General features: G+C 35.4%; 1 non-coding gene across 1 annotated transcript; it reads left to right on the forward strand.

The window, feature by feature from the left end:
* Window positions 1-259: 259 nt before the first annotated feature.
* On the forward strand, window positions 260-393 carry LOC129399227 (U11 spliceosomal RNA). The gene has a single exon (XR_008627002.1). It is a non-coding gene; the product is annotated as a U11 spliceosomal RNA (small nuclear RNA).
* Window positions 394-5,533: the final 5,140 nt, after the last annotated feature.

The raw sequence follows: 5,533 nt of genomic DNA on the forward strand, positions 1-5,533 counted from the left end.
TATAAATTATTATTCAAAACAATCTATTCACACTAGTCTATATGTAAGTGCATTAAAATGAGAGACCTGTTCCTTATGCTCAATATTATGAAATCTTAAGGAAAAAGGAATATAAAACATAAATTGTACTACTGTTAGAATTTCAAAGAGTATTATATACATTTCTGAGTCCGTGTCACTAGTGATGCATTATTCGACTCTGGTATTTTAATTTCAGTTTCTAGAAAAATGAAAAGAAATTCTATAAAAATTTATCTTAAAAAAGGTCTACTGCCCTTACCGGCACCTGTAGGGTAACTCCCTTGCTCTACATACAGAATCAATATCAAGAGATTTTGGAAGCATAATTTTTTGGGAGTAGGGCAGCTGATGATTGTTGGTCCTGGTGCCTCCCAAATTATTTTGAATAATAATGATAAGTAGAGTTTTTTAATTTGAGATCAATTATGTTGTTTTAGGTTAAAATGACCTACAATAAAATTTATTTAAGCATGAAGTAATAATGTTGAAAACTTGGCAGACTATTTCATAAGCATAGAGGAAGAATATGACTATTAAAAGTATTTCACAAATAATTTGTTTAAAATATCTCAAAATGGATATGTATTTCTCAATGAAACATTTAATTATTTTATTACATTTTTATTTATGAAATAAGTTAATACATATAACATCTCTACAGTCACTCTATTATTATAATTTTAATATAAATATAACTTGCAATAAAATATTTGTGGGATGATAATTTTACATTCATTTAATGCATGTAAATTAATTTATACTTTTACTATATTTAGAATAATAAGTCTGTGTAAATTCACATCTAAAATAAGTTATTCTTTATATTATAAAAGTACAAAGGTATTGGTCATTATTATATTGAACATTTTCCTTGAAATTTTTAATTGGTTTTTTAATTTTTGTTTTGGCAGAACATATGATTATGCTCAGGGTCTAGTCCTGCCTCCTGCCCATTCAGTCATACCCCAGACCCCTCAAACATATTCTTACAGGAAGTAAGGATTATGGTTTTCATGATGGAAGACAGCAAGACCAAGCAGGTAATTCCCAGGACCTCAGCAGTCAGCTGTTCTAGAGGGAAGGGGAAACCTGCAGGAGGAGTAATGGAAACACAGAATGGAGAAAGGTTGGTAATCATATAATATTTTCAAAAGAACCCACAAGCACAGGCATCACATTGACCAAACCACTAGAGAAAATTGTAATACTACTGTAGAAAATACAACTGCATTTTCAAGAAATATAATGTTCCAAGAGGTTTTTTTTTTTTAATTAAAGGATTCAAGTTATAATGCCTGAGTAAAGTTGGTCCTTAGATTTCATATTAGGACACCATAGTCCAACTACTTCAAGTTTTGATTCCACCAATGTAAAGTATATAAGCCTCATTCCCCTTTTCTTCCCTGCACCTACGCACCCAATTGTTCACTCTAGACAGTCAAATGTCTATTCAGGGCTTTACCTCGGCACTGATAATCCTTGTTAAGCCTTTAAAGGTTCTGAGAAACATTTTCAGGTTTACTTCCAGTTTTAGTTGCTATTAGTTTATTACTGAAATGAAGTTCTTAGAGCCCTTACCTTTCCTTAACTGTCTTCTTGATTGCAAATTCAGTTGTGGGTCGTTTTCTCTTTGGCGTCTCATCTCTGAGCTGCTTAGTAGTGGGAACTATGCTCCGTACTGACTACATGTAGCAGTGATAGAGGGTGTGGCCAAAATCCTAGCAGAGTCACTGTGGGCGGGGTGAGTTTAGGAATAGTTATTTGACTGGTTTACAATGAAAAAATTGAGTTGTCACTTTTTTTTAACGGTTTAAACATGTGCATCATGAAGGAACACATTTTAAGTTTAGTTATTCTAATTTGATACAATATTACTTGCTGGGGATACAAAAAGGAAAACATTAGAGATAATATTGATAGCAAACAAGCAAAGAAAATTGCTTTAAATATTTTTAATAAAACCTTAACCATTTATTTTTAATGATTTTAAATAATATTCTGCCTAAGAAGCTGGGAATTGATTCAATGGACAATATTTGCCTCCTCAGCAAATGAAAGATTATGGAACAAAATTGTTTATTCAAATTTTCATAAAGATAATGTTGGCTGTCAAGCCAGTCAATTTAATTATCAACTGAAATATATCAGATAAAATAGTTTAATGGATATACAGGATTAATTCATACTGTTGGGAGAAAAGCCCCTTTTGGTCAGCTTTGAAGGGCTATACTAATTCCTGGGCTCAGCAGGCAGATGGGTTGGGAGAGAAACACCTTTTAGTCTACTTTGAGTGCACCTTGTTACAATGCATAGCACAGTTCAATGTTACCTGGGGACAGGATATTTCTGGCAAATGTGCTGTGAAGGTGTGGCCCTATCTACAGAAAACAGCAAATGATCTACAGAAAACAGATCATTTGCTCTGATCATCCTGTGTAGGTGACCAGTTGCATACTCCCACCACCTCCTCAACCTATATTAAGGCTTGATGTCTCTCAATAAAGTGGATTCTGCTTTACAGGACCCCCACAGTGCTCCTGTGCTCTTTTTCTATTTCGTTGGAGGATGCGGTGGCAAGGTTTGCTCTTTTTCCTGGGACCTCTCCTCTTAGCTGGAGGGAAACTCGACCCTGTTCTCAGGACCCTGAGCAGTGGCCCCTTGTTGGAAGAGTGAGCGAGCTGAACAGAGGCCTGGAGTAGACCCCAACATATACTTTTATTTTGACAACTTTTGATGTTTAATAACTTTAAAGATTAAACATTATCATTTCATACAGCCTATCTGTGGTTTGGACAGACTGACCTGCGAAGACTCAGAATGAAAAACAAGAGTGAAAAAACTTAGGTTCCCTGTTGAAGTAACACCTGAAATTTTAACAGGAAATCCTTAGATTTGAATTTAAAGAGAGTTAAAGACATATCTTATGTTATATCAGATAAAATAAGAATGAAAAATATGTAGATTATTACTCATGTGAAAGATTTAATAAACTGGCTTCATTACATTTTAATGACATATTGCTGATTTTATTATTATATTCACAAAATTAATATTTATGATTTTTTTCATAATAAAAATATGTGAGATTCAAAATATAGGAGAGGCTTTTGTTGATATGATACATGTGTGTTTATCATACTTTGTTCAATATTTTTAAGATCTTTTGACGTTTAATAATTTGTGTAAGGTGGAACGTAATGGGAGCTTCATAATCCTAATGCTCCCTAAGAGCTAAAAATAATTTTGTTAGATATAAATCAATGTATGAAATATTATGTTTAATATGTATGGTCAGGTAAATTCATTTTAGTAATATGTTTTTAAAGGCATAACTAAAAATAGAGAACATACAGAAGCCAAACTGTTTACAAATACCAAAACAAACTGCTCATTGCCATAACATTCATGGAGTTTTGTCATGCTGTATTGATTAACAAAGTCAGGCATGTATGTGAATATACAATTGACTGATTCTTCAAAATCAGGAAATTGAATCATAAAGACATCCTTTGTATATTTTATATTTTTATCTCTATTCCACCTTGAGCTTTCAAACAGAGATACTAAGGTTCTATTTGATTCTTTCATTTACTAATTGTATCTCAGTTGTTTCATTTCTAGTTTTCATAGTATTTCATGAATTGTTAGAGAGAAGAGAAGCAACAAATACCTTCTGCAGGCCAGGATGTGAAGTGCCCTCTACAGAGAGACCAGGTGTGAAAAGAACTTTCAAGGTGTGAAGTATCTGTGGTCTGGACAGACTGACCTCTGGAGACTCAGAATGCAAAGCAAGAGTGAAAAAAAAAAAAACAGATTTTTTTATTGAAGTGTCACTTGAAATTTAAAAGGAAACCTTAGATTTGAATTAAAGAGAGTTAAAGACACACCTCCACCATACAGAGGACTCTGAGCTTCCAGTTTGTCATTTATTTTGTCTATTGGCAAATACCTTGGAAACAAGAGCTGTGGGAGGAGGGGGCGGTACAAAAAACTTGACCATCCTTTACTGTTCAATTGCTTCCATCTCAATAACAAATACCAAAACCTTGGATCTTATTAAGAATAACATAGATGACTTGCCAACAGGGAAACAAATCAGCATCACCAGAAAACATCACACCACCATTGATTCTTCCCCAGTAGACTCGTCAGGGCTGAGAACATTGGGGCCTTCTCGCAATGGGGATGGGCAAAATCCCCCCTTCTCTTCCAGAAGTCCCAGCAGCCCGAAGCCAGAGCCAACACACTCTGACTTAGAAACAGCCCAGTTTCACAGCTGAACCTCATCAAACAGCTATGCCACCAAATTGTTCCAGAACTTTAACTCATGGACTGCACAGCCCTTCACCTCAGAATTTCATAGTAGTGTTGAATACAACAAATCTGATTCAAATGTTGCATAGAAGCCCAACAGGCTCAACAAGCCTCAGCAATAACACAAGGAACAAGTAGCATCAGGCAGCATAGCAGTTCTCAATAACCTTAGTAATATCATTGTGAGAAGTAACCATGATCACAAATTAACTCCTACTGGATCTAAAATTTGATAGTTCCTTTTGTCTTTTTGTTGCAACACTGTCACTGTCACTGTCACTGTCATCCCGTTGGTCATCGATTTGCTAGAGTGGGCACCAGTCACGTCTCTCATTGAGAGACTTACTGTTACTGTTTTTGGCATATCCATCACGCCACAGGTAGCTTGCCAGGCTCTGCCGTGTGGGCTCCATACTCTCAGTAGCTTGCCGGGCTCTCCGAGAGGAATCGAACAAGGTCAGCGTGAAAGGCGAAAGCCCAACCGCTGTGCTTTCTTTCACTCCATCTTTGTTGCAACACTAGGAAGTAAATTTGATTGTGCCTGCAAAGTATCAGGCTGGGGTGGTGGGGTATTGGTGGAGGGAAAGACACACTAGTGGTAGGAATACTATGGCAATATTTAATGCCTGAAACAACAGTATTATGAACAACAGTAAATCATGGAGTTGCAATAAAAAATAACTTAAAGAAAAATGCAAATGACCGACCTGGACTCAGTTACTTAATTTTGGTATTATGAACCTCTTCTCCTCACAACCTCATGATGTCATTTTTAATGGAAATAATTCAAATATCATAATCCCATAAAAATAGATAATTATATGTCCGTAATTATTCTCAAGAATTGTTATTTTTTAATGACATTGTCACCTTTATTGTAAAAAATTATAAATTTTCAATGTATAATTACTGATAAAGTTCTTAGAATTTTCTTAAAATAAATTCTATTTTTTTTTAACAATTTGGGTCTGTGGTGCCTCCAGCAAGTGAACCTGTGTCCATGGAGTAAGTGTATCAGCAGCCTGATGGTATCCTCAGGCTTCCTGGTATCCCAAACTTGCCACTGTGTCTCTGGCCGAACCCCAACAACTTGGTATCAAGTTTTCTGAGAAATTAAACAGCCAAAAGTTAGTTACCTGGGAGCCACACCCACAAACCACCTCCTGCTCAGCTATACAAACCTTGTTTCACAGACCCA

Source organism: Sorex araneus, chromosome 10, assembly GCF_027595985.1.
Source record: "Sorex araneus isolate mSorAra2 chromosome 10, mSorAra2.pri, whole genome shotgun sequence".
Taxonomy (NCBI): Eukaryota; Metazoa; Chordata; class Mammalia; order Eulipotyphla; family Soricidae; genus Sorex; species Sorex araneus.